The sequence below is a fragment of the Haliaeetus leucocephalus genome, unplaced genomic scaffold (genome assembly GCF_000737465.1).
Source record: "Haliaeetus leucocephalus isolate CR32 unplaced genomic scaffold, Haliaeetus_leucocephalus-4.0 Scaffold191, whole genome shotgun sequence".
Classification (NCBI taxonomy): Eukaryota; Metazoa; Chordata; class Aves; order Accipitriformes; family Accipitridae; genus Haliaeetus; species Haliaeetus leucocephalus.
The window spans coordinates 1,122,803-1,139,992 of NW_010972627.1; positions in this window are offsets into that span (position 1 = coordinate 1,122,803).

Consider the following 17,190-nt stretch of genomic DNA (forward strand, 5'->3'; position numbering starts at 1 on the left):
GTGTTTGCGTGGGTGTGCCTTCCTACACTGCCTATATTTAGCAAGTTGAAACGCTGCTTCAGTGTTCTAGTAAAAACAGTAGGGATACAGCCCGTTCACAGCACTGAAAAATGTGTTTCTCAGAGGAAGCAAAGGACATCTTTTCATTATGGGACTGATAGATATGATCAGCATTGTTAAGCCCCCTTATTGTACCCAAACAGTAAATTCTCAGTTTTATGGCTGTCATGCGAAGATCAGGCTCCACATCGCAATACAACTCCCCACCCACCAGTGTCATCAGCATCAGGCCAGGGGGTTATTTACACTGTTTGCAAGAAAGCAGAAGAAAGCATAATTAAGATTAGGAATATGTTTGATAAACGCGAGAAAGCAAGTGATAGAGTGGCAGGCAGAGGCTCACCCATGGATTAACGCCCTTAAATTAAATGATAAAATATGCCTGGAATAAAAAGAATTCTCAGTGGGAACTTCTCCAAGCTCAAGCCCATATGTTACTGGCTAATCATTTCACACCTTCGTCTGCCAGAGTAATTAGACAAAAGTGAAGCAGTACTCTGCTTATTTTTCTTGCTACTGTTTCATACTACCAGCTAAGAAATGATGAGTTATTTTAAGATCACCCCAAATATAGGGGCCCACTGGGAGTAGCTCTTTGGTACTCTGGCAGTTGGTTTTACTCACCAGTTACAAACAACACAATTCTTTTTGTTAGGGGTGTTTTGTTTGTTCTTTAACAGGAAAGAAAAATTATACAAATATATACCTGTAATTGAATTTAGGTCCTGTTACAAATGAAAGAATTGATTTTTGCTGTGTTACATGGACTCTAAGACAGCGTAATTCCACTAAAGCTACACTGGTGTAAAATTGGAGCAGAGAATCAAGTCCAAAGTGCTTATTGGCAATTCAGTAGAAAATGTCATCTATACTCTCGGCATGAGCAGTACTTCTAACCAGAGTGTTCTTACCTACGTTAAATACAGGCATGGATCCAACCAGCAGCTATACTTCCAGTGCTGCCTTGGGCTTCTCAGCAAAACAGGTGAAGCCTGTAGGCTGAAATGCACAAAATGATCATGGACTGGTCCCTTTCAGAGACTGGATAAGACTTAAATTTTCACTCCCAAGCCCAGAAATCCTTTTCACTTTTTTTTTTAAGATGAAAGAAAACTGTTTCTCCTTTATATCAGAAGTTAAAAGAAAATCCTTAAGAAGTTTGGAAAGGGTGCAAAGGATTCATTGGTTTTATCCAAAACACCCAGTGTGGAAGCCTAAGATGGACTCAGGTATCTCTTAGCACATCTAAGTCCAAGACAGCCACAAGCAGGTCAGACTGGCTTCTGGACTCCAGCTCATCACACAGTTGATGATGGGAAGGAGGGGTTGCAATCACCTCACAGGGACCTCTCCTGACCTGAGGTCCAACACCCACCTCCTCACCCCTGAAAGGTTAGGGTTAAATAGGCAGTCTCCATCCTTTATCTCTGTCTTGAGCGTAGATATCACACAAACTCAGAGCCTGCCTTAGGTGCCATTGTCTGAATAATTTAGAAACTTACATGCCTTCATTTTCTTTTTTTTCTTGTGTGCATTTAATACCAGCTTCCCTCACCAAACAGCAGCATCCAAATGGATACATGACAGGTAGTCAGGACACGGTGTACCAAAAAGCAAAACACTGCGCAGACCTGCTCTGGAGGAGGCCAGGCACTTCCCTTCTCAGGATGGAAAAAGAAATTGGCTAATTGTCTTTGACCACAGAACAACTCCTTGAAGACAGAATTAAAAGTCAAATAAGGAGTAGGCTCCATAGGTGGCAATGGCATGGTTGGCTTTATCATGGATAAAGTTAACACTTTGGGCTGAATGTGTAAATGCAAAAAGCAGTTAGTACAGCGCATCCTCAAGGGAGTATGAGGGTAGAAAATAAGGAAAAAAGATGAACTGCGACAGAGACATAATGGGGAAGCGGGAGATTTGGCAGCCAAGAGCTGACATAGCTCTGCTGTGAGGTCACATGAGGAAGGATTATGGCGTCTGCACATAACAGCCCATCAAACCATTTGCATTTTAATCACATATGGGATAAAAAAAAAGGTGTAAAATTAGCAATGTGTTGCATGCTTAATTTGTATTGTCTGGAAATCATAGATGGAAAAAGGGACACTCCCCCTGAAAAATATTGACCATCTGATTTCTGAAGCTGGAATGCCCTGATTCACAAAAGCTCATAGCTTATACCTATGTTTAAACTCTTCTTCTAGTTACAGTAAAGTTGGTGCATTAGTGCGTTGTCTTACATTGCAAGCAAGAGGAATCTGAGCAATGTGTCAGTTGTTCTGAATCCTGGAAAGAGTCTGCTAGAAAGTTGAAACCTAGTATCTGTTCATTAACATCCAGGAATAATAACAGTAATGGAAAACTCTAACTTACGGGAAAAAAAATAAAAGCAACAACTGTAAAAAAAAACGTTATTTGATTATCTCATTTGCAAACAATAAATGTCAACAGCATCCTAGACCCTTGTCAAAGGCTCCTTAGAGAATGCAAATGTAGCCTTTATCTTCCCCTGCCCTTTATTAAAACAACTGTATAGACTTTGCTGATAAACAAGACAATTAAATGTAAATGATGTCATCTCCTGGCATTCATTCACTTTAATGAGTCTAGCCAATCACCCAGTGTAAATATTAATAGCTGGAAAGCAGTAATATTCAAAATCATATTAGCAGACAACAAAGAGAAAATGGTGACCTTTGTTTTTAACTAATGGTGCAGCCTCAGCGTGCTGTAGGTGGCAAACCAGCCAACAGCCCTTGTCATTTTTAAAAGTCCGGATTAAATTTAAACATCAGTGTTTATTGTACAAGCCCTAACGAGGTGACCGTTTGTGGTGGTAGGTGATGGGTTTAGAGCTGAACAAGTAGCTGGCTCAGAAAGAAGCAACCCAGGAAGGCAAAACTGCTTCACACTAAATCAGCTCCCCTCATCTCTGTTCCTTTTCCCTGTGATGGATTTGCTCTCTTACAACTGCCATAAAAGGACGTGTTCAATCTTGGGCCATTTTCTGCTGAATGGTTAGTAATGGTGGAACTCAATACCCCTCCTCTTATCCTCAAGCCTCTCTCCCCTCTGAGGCATTGTTATCTCCTTAACATATATTCCTGTGCATTTCCAGACTTTTCTTTTTTTTAACATAGAAATAAGGTACTGACTTCTCACCCCACTCTTCCTGTAAATGGCTTTACCCCACGAAGCATCCTGTTCTGAGTGTTTTCAGTATTTGATGGGGGATATATGGGTTCTTACAATACTTAGTAAAGAACACTTACTGTTTAACAGAAATCAGACAAATTCAACACTTCCATCTTTGCCCTACATCTACAAAATAAAAGTCAAAGACCCTTCCTTAACAAATGAGTCACTGAGTGCATTAAATGTTGCTTTTTGTGATTTTTCTCTGTATGTTTAGTCCATGTTACTCAGCTTGTCCTGCCTCTGGATGTGCAGAGCATCTTCAAAGAGCAAATAACCACTAGATCTAGATGGAGATGTACCACAAAAAAGCACTTACAGGTTTTAAGAAACCAGTTCCTGTGACAAGGACACCAAAAAGAAATTTTGCTTTGAAGCAATTGCATGTAACTTTGCAGACGATATTGCAACAGGAAGGGAATAATTGTTGAAATGGATAGTCAGCATCTTCATCAGGGATAAAAACACAGGTGGTAAAGCCAACAAAGTTATACTGATTGATTGAGCTGAGGGTTGGGATCTCTGCTTTCACTCTGATTGACTTCAGAACTTGAAGTTAAAAGCTCTCGCTTTGTTTTTTTTGCCATTGAATAGTTCTGATATACTGCTGTATGGTGCCGCCAAACTTCATCCATACAGTGGTGGCACTAAAAATTATGTGGGAGTCTGATGGCAACTTATTCTCACACGCACATGCACACCAAGTGCGTGTCAACTGACACCCCGAGACGTTTTAAGTGCTTTTGCTTAGGACTGCAAGTAGGGGAAGAATGGGTCAGCGGTCTTTAGGGTCACAGACATTCAGTTGTCTGCTGTGACCCAGACTTCAGTGTGGCCTTGGACACACTAACTTACCATTCCTGGGCACGGTGTGATGACAGCAGCATTCATGACCGGTCAGCACTCAGGTGAGGGACCAAGGGGTACCTCTGGTGCAGAGGTACCCAACAGCGTCTATGCTTGTTTCCTTCCTTGACAGGAAAGAGGGAATCTATAAAAGAGAGTAGGGATTGAAAGGAGTTTGTGGTGCTGTCGCTTCTTCAGTGCTAGAGAAGTGTCAAGACTTTAGGAGAAATTTAGTCCCCCTGAATTAGTCCCCTGGTCACATACGTGTCAGGGTGAGGATGGGGATACCATGCTCTGACATGTGAACTAAGAGTTAGGAAACACTTTCCCTCAGTCAGAGATTTTTATTTGATTTCTTATTTTCTTTTTTTTTTTTCCTTCCTGACATGTGTGCTGTGTAGATACAGAAAAAGCATGTAATTTATTGCATGCGTGAGAGTTGATTATCCAATTCAAAATCCCTTGCAATTGCTATCGGTCTGTGCTCAGCCTGCCTACAGTAGGTGTCTTACTTTTAGTTATCTATGTTGAAGAAAGAGAAAGGGGAGCAATTCATATCACCACTGCCCAGGCCTGCCAGAGGCCAGCCTTCTTCACACTTCTTACAGTAGTGGGGCTACCTAATTTAAGTATATAGCCTACACACATTATATATACATATGCATATACATATATACATATAGATGCACGCACATAAATAAAATACTCAAGTATATACATATATAGTTATATAGATATATATAAAAAAATTCTGAGACCTGGGTACCACATCTTTTCTACCATTGCTAGAGACACTTGTCATTATCAAAGAAACCCTAACCTTATTTCAGGTGTGTTATAACATTGAGCCTTGATTCACAAGCAGCTTCACACCCCTGAGGGGCAGAGACTGATGCCAATGTGTGCAAGTCCTCCGTTATCATTTCTGAGTGTGCAATGAGGATCAGGCCTAAATCTTTCTAAAGGTGAATAGTAGATAAATGTGAAGCCTGGAGTTGTCATTTTAGTCTTTTAATGTCTAGAATAATCATCTCTTCCAGAAACAGGACTCTGGGTATAGTTTGCAATCGTTCCCTTGTAGCTGTTGCTCTGTTTCACTATTTTACAGCAAGTAAATTTTCTTCTCAGTGGGTGAACTGCATGACAAACCATAGGCAAACTTCTGAAAAACTGCAAACACTTACACTTTACTGCAAATGTAACCATAACAATTCAAAGTACTAATTTTCTACCTCATATAATATGTGTAAGTATGCCTTAGCAACACTCACGGGAAACATAATTTAACAGTGCCTCTATCTTCCTTACCTCGAGAAGGGAAATTTCTGTCACATACTTAACAGAAGGCCGGCAGTCTGAGCTTCCCATGTGCTTATCTGCATGGGTTTTTCAGGAACATCTTGAGGGGGGGGTTGTTTTTCTTTAACCCTTCACTAGCTATGTGGCAGCTTCACTCAGCTAATGAAAAGATGATATCTTGGCTCCCAATCTCTCCCTGGGTTTAAAACAAAGAGAGGAATGATAAAAATATGAGCTGGGTGCTTCACAGGAGAAGATCTGAAAATGAGGTCTTTATCAATTGGAGAGAAATAGCTGTCTGCTGCACAGCTTATCTGACATCAGGAACCACTGAGCACACCACGAAGAATCGGCAGCTGGGTGACTGCTTCGATGTTCTAGCTAACATTTGCATTATTCATATTTGTATTGTACGTAATGCCAGGTTCACACATATAGAAACATAAAGATTCTACTCTAAGAAGCTTTTATTTTTAAAATAGGAGAAATATGAAGCATGAGAAAAAGGAATTATTTCTACTGTAATTTATAGCTGACTATATGTAAAAAACAGAGATTAAGGACTAGTGCCATTTAGGATTGACAGTGATATTTACCATTGAAATCACTACCAGGTCTTGAACAAGTCATTTTATGAATTAATTTGGATTCAAAAGAAAGAACAAAACTCAATGGTCTAATTTTTGTGCCACTCAGACAGTGAAGTCTGCATCATAACACATGAAATTTTCATCTTCCTGAGTCCAAGAGTTGATGTCCTACTTACGCACAACCAACAGTGCTCAGGTAAGGCAAAGTGTGTGGGAAAAGATGATGTCTTGTATTTTAAAGTCAAGTAAGAGGCATATTGACATAAGATCCAGAAGAGCAGGCAAGCTGGGAAATCAGCAAGTCAAAGGTCTGCCTAGTCTAAACGCCTGTCTCTATCTGTGAACTGTAGCAGATGCTTAGAAAAGTATGTAAGAATGAGGGAAGTATGCAGTGGCATGTTCCTGGTGCAGTCTTCTAGTCCACAACTATCATCAGATCAGAGGTGGCATCTCTTTGCTTGGTACCTCCTAACTGATTTAATTCTATGAACTTGTCTTCCTGCATTTTAAATCCATACAAACTTGCCAGCTACAACAGCCTGTGTCATGGTCTATTCCATGGGTGACAAAGGACCTCCATCTGTCTGCACTGAGCCTGTCCATGTGTTGATTTCATTTGGCTATTGATTTTTCCCTGCTCACCTTCTCCTTACCTATCATGAGGTTCCAGGTATCTTTACTAACCAGTAGAAAACGTCTGAAACCCAATGGTTCTCCAGGATTGGGATGTCTATAGCTAGGCATGAATTCAGTATCTATGTAAAGCTGGGATGTATAACCCAGTCCCTTCCTCATTTAGGTGCCAAGTTGGTTGTTTTGGGTGAATGGCTTACTCTTCATTTAAAGCACTGTCGGAGAAAGAGGAGGTGATATTTCACTCTTTATGTTAAAGCCTTCTGCTACGGGAGTTGCCAGAAAGTGGGACACTCACATTTTTTGTCCTCTTTGGCCATATGGGATCTTTGTCTTTTTCAGACACTTTTTGAATATGGGATTCAAATCCACTTCTCCTGTCCTGATGAGGTGCCCAAAACACCACACCTATGTAGTTGTGACAAAGATCAAGCTTTTCCCCTTACTAATAGAGCTGTGAAGAAGAGGAGGTGGGGGAGCAGCTTTGTCCTCCATTCTGCTGACAGTGCCTTACTGTACAGTATGAAGTTAAGGAGTAAGTGAGGAAGCCGGGGGAGCAATGTGAGATTGGAGCATGCAGCTGGGAGGTTGGACCTGGTCTCTGATCCAGTGATGTGCATGTATTTTCCCCAGAAAATGTCTTTCAAGCAGGCACCAGGGAAGTTAAGGGTGAGTAACTTTCTGCATGAGGCAGGGGCTAGGCAGGAATTTTGAGTACTGTCCTTTTTGGCAGCTAAAACCTACTTAAATTTTGCTAAGAGCACTGAAGTCTCATCATGGACCAGAGCCTGAAACTTGGGGGGTGTGACTTGCCAGGGAAACCCTAGCTCAGCTAGTCGTGTCGTGGTGACTCAGAACTGGCAGGATACAACCGCGGGTGGGCAGCTGCTGTGGTACCAAGTGCTCGTGCTGAACCAGCCAACCACCAGCTTTCTGCAAAGACTTCATCTTCATGATCAGAGCTGGCAGTCAAATGTAAAAATTCCTAACTGTAATCCTTTAGCGTGTGAGCTGCTGGAGTGGTATTGCAAACTTTGTAAGATGAAGGGCTTCACAATACATTAACTAATATATGACGTTTTGACCTTCATTAACTACACTTGTAATCCCCCTAACATTCATCAGGGAGTTCATGCCAGCATTCAGTTTTCCTGGATACACTTTGCTGGCAAAGCTGCACTTTTTACGGGCATGAAAATATTTGTAATATGAACTGTTTCTCAGACATAGATTTGGGCACAAACCCAGTTTCCCCTTCCAACAAAATTTAAGATTAAAAAAAAAATTTCCAAACTGAAGGCAAGAGAAAGTGGAAATCTTTCAAATGTGCTTAACCTGAAATCGTGTCCCCAAACACAGAAGTGACTTATTGAAACATTTCACATGAATAGTTTTGAGATATTTCACCTGAATTTCTAACAAATCTTTTTGACAACTCTTTTTTTAAAATGACCTTCCATTTGAAAATGCAGCCATTTAAAGCGATAATTTTAAAGAAAAAAGAACCCTTTGTTTTCCAAATTCCTAATGGACATCTCCTCTCTCTCCATCCTCATCCCCCACGATTCCCTCTGCTCCAGTAATTAGAAACAGAAATTTCATTGCAAAGCGCCCATTTAAAAACTTTATCTCTCCTAAGTCATTGCACTGGATGACATTTTTGCTGTGTCTAGCACTGCCCTCAAGGAAATGTACTTGCTCAGACATTTAGTTCAAGCCAAGAACATTTTTGACACCCACAAGGAGTCTGCCAAGTGACTGTGAGCACCATGCATTAGAGTGTCATTCCAGCTGCAGGAAAACCTAAACCACATGAGCAAGTTGAACCACGATTCCCTCCTGCCTAAGAAAAAAAGAACTTCACATATGTATCATGGCATTTCAGTTCTAACTGAACTGCCTATAAGATGGCAAAATCCAGGAGGTTGGAGAGGAGCTTATTCACTACTGAGCAATGTTAAGCAAATATTTACCCCACCATCAGATGCGTGACAAAGCTTTAAACCTCCTGTGCTTTAGTGAACCTGAGGAACCTCTCATTTGAATGAGACACAACTCAGGCATTAGTCAGACAGGAGATGAGATGCAGTCCTATAAAATAACCACATTAGTATGAAAAATGAGACATAAAGCAAACTGTCCCCATATGTTGCTATCCATATCTCAGAAAGATTTTTCTTGAAGTTTTACTGTAATAATCATCAAGGGAGTTTACATGCCCTGGCCTGGAATTGATATTAATCTAGAGGGCAGGAAAGGGGGACAAACTTAGACAAAGAGATATCCAGGAAATAGGGACAGATGGGAGATAGTTGAAATAAAAAAGTATTGGCAGGGGAGACAGCAAATGCTTTCCACTGAACTGCATTTGGGTACTGAGCATGGTGTTCTCATAAACACAAGGAAAACTGCTTGGGGTCCCGTGCTGCTTACATGCAACGCAGTTGTCTATCCTGCTGCATTACTGATTACTTGCAACAGCTTTTTAATGTAGTTTGGGGGATACAGTATATGTATCATTTCTTTATTACAGTCTTTCAATCATCATCATGATACAAAGGAAAACCATTGTTTGGAGCAGATGCACTCCTTTATTTGCTAATATGTTCTTGGTTGACACTAATTTGCCACAGCAAAATTTAGCATCCGTCTTCAAAATGCTGCTCACTAATGCCATTCCAAAAACCAATGGGTATGCAATAAACAGCATCAAACAACCCATAATAAAGCAGTTTTACTACAGATGTTCATTATGCACATGAGTCTCTGTAGCAGCCTGTGTATTTTGGAGAAATGTTTGAAATTAGTTTGGAAAAGCAGTAATTAAAATTAGTTATTTCTCATAAAATTTGGTAAGATCAGAACCACAGACATGTCACAGTGCTCGATTCCTAGAAGTGATTCCCCTATCCCCATTCTTCAAAGCATGTTTAATAATTTTGTTGTAGACTTGGGTATCATATCCAAAGCTACTCTGCATTCCAAAAGACATCATGCTCATGAGTAGCAAATATTTGGACTTCAGAGATTTGGTGCTGTTCTCATTAATACTTCTGAACACGCTCCTGATTGTCATTTTCCCTAAGAGCCCATTGGATACATGTAATGAATGCATTGCTTGCTGGATTAATTGTCCTGTGAGCTCATGGCCTGCCTTTTGTACCCTAATTTCCTTACAGTGCAATGGAAAATGTTTGTCGTGTGCTGTGGCTCTCCCCAGTGACTGGATATATAAGTAGCTTCTGATGATACGAGCTGACTTGCACTCAGAGCCTCACCATGTGAACACAACTGAATCCACCATGTGATGAGGATGGCTTCATTTTACATTTTTAAATACAATTTTAAAATTTACATTTTAAGTACAACGTTCAGCTGGTGGCTAGATGAAGGTCTCCTATCTGGAGTGCAAAGGTACCTGGAAGGCTGCATGGCCTGGCTAAAAGACCAAGGATCTTGGTCTAACTGTTCTCAGCATTGCTGTGCTCGGGTCACTACTTGTAGCACTCATCAGCAGAAGAGAATAGGATTTTTATGAAATGATGAAGGTTTTGTTTCAGCATTTGATCCTTTCTCACCCCAAGTGACAGAAAATTTCATTGGATTAAGGGAAAATTAAAAGTATTTGTCAGATTTTTTTTCCCAAGCCTTTTCATGTAGTTTTAATTTTTGGCATAAATTCAGGTTGAGTTTAATTTTAACTAAACTGGTTTTGCTTTTCTTTTTTTCCTCCCATCCCTTGTCTGAATGTGGTAATTTTTTGCAGTGAAGTCTTCTCTAGTAGTGTGTCTAGCGGTTTAATGCGTGTGGTCCTTTGTTCTTGATCTGCTCATATTGGATGAGCAAGCATTCAATATTCAGACAAAACAAGCGGAGCATTAATCACCTCCTGTGGTATGTGGACCCTGACAGGCTCTTAGGTACCCTGAGCAAAGGAGAAATGTGTCAGAACAAAATTGAGCAAATGCTGCTGAATTTGGGCAAAATTTAGATCTTAAATGGCAACTTTTTTTCTCTTGGACCCAACTTTGAAGGAGTTTGTGAGAAAAAGCTGGAATCCTCATCTCCTAGTAAGCATGGAGTGTCAGGAATAAGTTCCTTTCCTTCAGAGAGCACAAGGGACTACAGGAGGAAGCAGTGAGAAGATGGTATCAATCAGAGTTGAAGGTAACCACAAAATAGCTGTGGAATGAGTTCCCGACATTGCCTGTGAGTTTTACGTGCAGATGTGGCATTCATCAATTCCCAATGACATCAGTCTGTGTGTTGCAATATCAGGACATGAGGCATGATTGATTAATCTGTAGCTCTGACTCCATTTCCTGACCTAATAATTCCCTGCTCTCCAATGCAGAATATGAAGGCTCAAACAAAAGAAAAAAAGGGAAAATGAGATCCCCTTACGTCATTCTTTTGAATAGGAAGATAAATGAGCTCCCTATTGAATAAGGCAGAGATTTGCTGAAAAGTGCTAACTGTATTTGGGTGTACAGTGTGAATTTATAATCATGAAAAAAGACATCTCTCTGAGTCACAGATATGTGACAAGAGAAAGATTAAGTGCAATTAAATATCATGTTAAAAACTGGTTTTGGAGTATGTCCATTCCCTTACAGGGCAGTTTGGCTTCAGAAATAACCTTGTTTTTGAAACCTGTGCCTGCACCCTCCACCCATAAAGGCAACTTAATAAACTTTCCAGACCTGAAATGAATGTTTAGATGACACTATGAATACAGTATATGCTAAAGATCTTCTATTCCATTTTCTATAACCATAAACAGATACGCTTTAATGGTCTGATGCCTTTACCTTAAAAAATTCCAATTTAGTTCCCTAGAGCTATAATAATAAAAACTGCTGACATTCTGTTTTTATTTTTCAGAGTAAGAAGAACCTGTCTTATAAGGGCTCCTCTGTATTTGTGGACTGGCGCGATCAAGCTAGGTCTTAGAATCAGGCATCTTTGTTAAGAAGAAAGGCACCTGAGAGGGATGTGACGTGGACTTTTAAACTTGACACAGGTGACAGCAAGTCTTTCAACACATGAAGCCTATTCATTTTTTGTCTTGAAAATAGCTTTGTAAGTGTCAGAGCCTAAAATTCATTTGGTTCATCTTTGCTTTCTTTCGGCAGTATTTCTATCATTCCGAGTTTGAAGAGAGGAGCCATCCGTTTCTGTCAGAACAAATGCACTCTGCAGGCAGGGAATTCCTTTTTGCTAGGCTCGCTGTGCCTGCTTCTGCAATTGCTGAGTTATAAGAGTTCAGGTTCTGGTTTTTGAAAGCCCCTACATGGGAGACACGGAGAATAAGGCCTTAAATTTTTTGTTTTCTTGGTTTTTAAACTTAAGTGCACATAAAATGCAAATGGGGGGTAGTAGACTGCATTATGTCTAAGAGAGAAAACACTCTCTGCTGCAGAAACTATATCCCTCTCCTGTGGCATGTCATAAAATGTCTTACATATTTGAACTCAAATCCGAAATGGCAATACAGAGTTAGATGTGGATGCAGCATTCTGCTGCCTATTACAGTAAGTGTTGACATTGTATTGAAAGCACATTTCTTATATTGATCTGACAGAATTCAATCCTCAGATATCTCAGAGCAACCAGCATGGGGTTATTCAGTATCTGCACAAACCATATTCTAATAGTTTTCACTAGGAATGTTCATGGCAATCTTTCCTAGGCCTGCATTTCACTATTTTTGCTGATTCTTCTTTTTTTTTTTCTTTTAGCATTTCCTCAAGAGTTTGTGTACAAACTATGTTCATAAAGCTTTTGCAGATTTTAATCTCTTTACAAAACATATAATCCCATTCTTTTTGTTTGTTTGTTTTCACCTACCAGGAACACTTCTACCCTACTGATGTTGCAAGTTGTTTTTTCCCCCTTATACAGAAGTGCAGGAACAGGCACTGTACACAGCCCAGCTCTGTATCCTGTATTATACAGTGTCCAAAAGCAAGCAGATACCTAATGAGTACTGTAAGACTGAAGCAAGTACCTAGCAACACTCCTCCAGAATATCCTCCCAGTGGTCTGTGGCCGAGGGCCTCCCCAAGGCAGAGGGGATGTAGCTAATAACACAAACCAGGTTCTTTTCTTCCATGGATTTGTCCTGTCACTTCTTGAACCCAGGCTGCTACAAATGCACTTTTAAAAATCATTTTTAGAGAGGAATGCTTAGCAGTGAGGCTACAGAAAAATTGCCTGTCAAATTGTAGGTTGAGTAAAATCACACTTTGAGTTATTCTCTTCTGATCAGTGTATTGGATAGCAATAACCTGAGGCTTGTCCCAAATGTTTGTGACAGCAGCGATTAGGTCTGAGCACTGGAAACCTTTGCTATGTGCTTATGATCTCCAGGGTCAGAGGTCTATATAGCTAAGGCGAAGCGAAAGAGAGCAGAAAGAACTGGGAAACCACTGAAATACAGGAACTGTAGTGAAGTTGGTGATGGGAGCACAGGTCCAACTTTTGAGGCCATTAAATCTGGCTGCTTAATACTTGAGGCAGCCAGCTCTTGCTGTCCCTGCACACTGTGGTGAGAATGTCAAATAGCCAGGGCAAGGTTTGTAAGCACAGGTATTATCTTGCTGGAAAAAAACCCAGCAAACACTCCTTCAGGCACATGAGCCTTATTTTACGTCTGAAGAGAATGAAATGTAGGTTGACAACAGTATATGCTTGGACCGTCATGGTTACAACACTTCTATCATTGAAATTCTGTCATTTAATTATTTCTCACTGCTAAGAACTGCCGAGGAGTATGTCAATTTAAACTACAAAGCACCAAGAGGAGCTTCACGAAAAATGACCCTCCCTGTATAAACCTGAATGTCGTGGTTTAACCCCAGTCAGCAGCTAAGCACCACGCAGCCGCTCACTCACTCCCCCCCCATCCAGTGGGATGGGGGAGAAAATCGAGAAAAGAAGTAAAACCCGTGGGTTGAGATAAGAATGGTTTAATAGAACAGAAAAGAAGAAACTAATAATGATAACACTAATAAAACGCCAACAGTAATAATAAAAGGATTGGAATATACAAGTGATGCACAGTGCAATTGCTCACCACCCGCCGACCGACACCCCGTTAGTCCCCGAGCGGCGATCTCGTCGCCCCCACTCCCCCCAGTTTATATACTGGACATGTCATCACATGGTATGGAATACCCCGTTGGCCACTTTGTTTCAGCTGCCCTGGCTCTGTCCTGTGCCAAATTCTTGTGACCCTCCAGCTTTCTTGCTGGTTGGGCATGAGAAGCTGAAAAATCCTTGACTTTAGACTAAACACTACTTAGCAACAACTGAAAACATCAGTGTTATCAACATTCTTCTCATACTGAACTCAAAACATAGCACTGTACCAGCTACTAGGAAGACAATCAACTCTATCCCAGCTGAAACCAGGACACTGAATTTTGTGCAAAATTCTAGGAAAATTTCTTAACCAAACCCTGTTATTTTTGTATCCTATTTCAGACTAAACTTCAGCTTAGTGTTAGAATGGAAGTTAGGTTTAGAAAGTCTGAAAGAAAACTCAGCTCATGCTTTTGATCGAGAGCTGAGGAAATTCCTGGTCAACACCAACCTTCTAAGATCTGGAGAACATGAGAGCTATGCTGGCATCCAAAAATGCGGCAGCTTTCAAGGTGCTTCTTCATATTCTGTAGAAACTTTTCCTGAGGAACTGAAGCCCTGATCCGCTAAAATCTTTCCAGGGTGGGAGTCTGTTCTGTAGTCCCCTATTCATACTGTCCTCTAAGTAATGTGTTTTCTCCTCCTGAAGCAGAATGGACTTTCACAGCTATTGGCAAAGCATTTTCCCCCTTTTCATGCTCCCGCCCTTCTCAGTAGAAGTTCTAAACCTTTATTCTTGCAAGAAAAGGCACATGAGAGGAGGAAACACCTCCCCTTGGATTCAGCTAAGCTTCTCTGGCACTCAGCTCTGTGGCCAATTGTACCAAAAGTTCAGGGTCTTTTCCACCTCACACAGGTGGTCAGGGAATAAAACTCTTTATGGAATTTGGAAATGGAAAAATCGACCTTTCTACAGACAAGGAAGTGAGACTGAGCTGGAATTGAGAGACAAATTTAAAGGAAAACAAGGGCTGAGCAGGGGCCGAAGCCCAGATCTCCAAGGCTATGTTTGGGCCTTGTCTAAGAGGATGTCTTACATCCTGGAACTCAAGGGGTGTGTGAAGGTGAATACCACACTTTGCTCATTTAATAAACTTACCTCCTGTGAAGGACTGTTAGGTGTGGATTCTGCAGTACTCTGTTGAGCAAACATTATAGATGACTGATATTTCTATGAAGGGGAGACTTTACAGTGCCAATTAAGTAAATATTTGCTTTTAAATATTTGCATACCAATACTTAGATTAATAAATGTGAATTCTTAAGATCCCTGTTTTTATGATCCCATTTCAACAAGGGCAATTACTTCCATTCTGTTAACGAGGAAAAGACATAACAGATGTCAAGAGACCACAGGAACAGAGTAAGATTAAAGGTGCAGATTACCAACTGGAACATATTTTCTCCTCACTTTTATTACTGGATGCTATTTGCATAAAGAAGCTGTTTTTCAGTTTAAGATTTTTTTCTTTTCTTGCTACTGATTCTCACTTGAGGTCTTGTGACACCCCAGTTGATCACTGGGGGAAGCATTAAGTCATACTTCAGTGATCAGAGGTTCAGGTGAGGGAATGAGCAGCTCTTAAGTAGATGATCCTGTTTTCATACTCATGTCCCATGTATTAAAGTATTAATGCTGAAGGGAAACAATCCCCTATGCAGAATTTTTCCATTATGTGACAGCAATTTATGAGGCATTTGGCATTATAAAGGCAGTCATCACGATCTGTCCTTCATGACACTCTTATGGCAGCACTACAAGACTCACAAAAAGGGAGTTTAAACCAAAAATCAAACCTATTAACACAAGGCTTCTGCTGGATTTTCCAGCATCCGATGTCTCCCCTGTATCTCTCTGTTAGACTGTAATCATTTGGGGTCAGGGGAGACTTCGATACTAACGTGCCATATTTTTGGCACTAAATAAATCCTAAATGCTCATGCACATCAATGGCTTTTTGAAAAATAGCCAATTACAAGTAATACATCCTCAGGAACAGTTTTCACTATCTTTTGTGACTGTTATCCACCCAGCACCTGCATCAGCAACTTAGGAGCAACCTGGCAGCAAAACACTGATATGGTGCAGCTAACGAATTCTGTTCCATTACTTAATGGTTAAATTTAAGATTGGTTTATATGTGAAATGGGTCCTTGGTGAATATATTGGGGACACGAACACCTTTACTTGTTTGGATCTAATAAAAGATTAGTCCAAACCAAATTAAAGGGGGATTTCAACTTGCATGAATTTTCAGACTTCGTGTCCTAGTTTGACCATCCTTCTACGGAGAGCTAAACTAAAATCATCTCACAAACTACTGTCCACAGCTGGATGTGAGCTCTGTAGTTGGTGTCTTCTATTTATAACACAACAGGATAAAATAATCTGGAGATGGATACTCAGTTGCTTATATGATTTATTCCATTTCCATTTTTATAATTGAAATAATGTGGTCTTTCTTCCTAAAGGGAAGAAGAACAATGGAAATGACTGCTCAGGAGAACACTCTCAACCAGTCCTTTGCCTCATATTTTACACCAGGTCTGACAGCTCTTTCCCCCACTCTTGTCTTTGGAGTGAAATGCCCACTTATATGAGACCTAGGACCCAGTATCAGAGTGCTCACACATTCGTAGCAATAAAGAAGTTCAACAAATTATTTACTCATTTTCTTTTTGTCACCTGGGAGTTCCTCATAACAGAGTGATTCTTTGCTGCCATATGCTACAGCTCCATAAAACAAATAATTTATTCACAAGTTATAAAGATCACAAAGAAGCAAGAGCATGCAAGCAATGTAACATCCGCTTCATGCACAATGAGCACAAATGACCCTCTCTGGAAACACCTTTATTGGAGGTCCCTGCAGGACTTGCACACCTCTCTGCCAGGACAGGTAACATTACAGCTGGGAAAGGGGATTTCTATAAATTGTGGAAGCGCTCCAGGATGTAAGGTTGATGGGGCTCTGACTCAGGTCCAGTTATGGCTCCAGTTCAGCAAAGCACTTAAGTCACATTGACTTTGCTTCGGTGAAACACATCTGTGTTTTGCGGAGTCCCTGTTGCTGAACTGCACCTGGGATTGAACACAATGGTAGTTTTGATCTTTCAGGGGATGTTGTCAGTTTTAAGCATATATTAAAAAAACAAAACAGCCCCTGAACACAGAGTTTATTTTCCAGTGATACAGATAATGAGTTATTCAATTACAACTCAAAAGTGCTTTCCATTTCCATTACTTTCCATTCACTCTGCCAGATGACCACAGTTTGGTGTTTCTCTGTTTGGGAAATGAAAATAGATGAGTCTGTCTCACTTCTGTTTACAGCCTGATCGTAATAAATTTCACTCGGAGGTTCTTGTCTGTCAGCCCAATACTTGAAATCTCCAGCCCTAGCTGCCACAAAGAGAC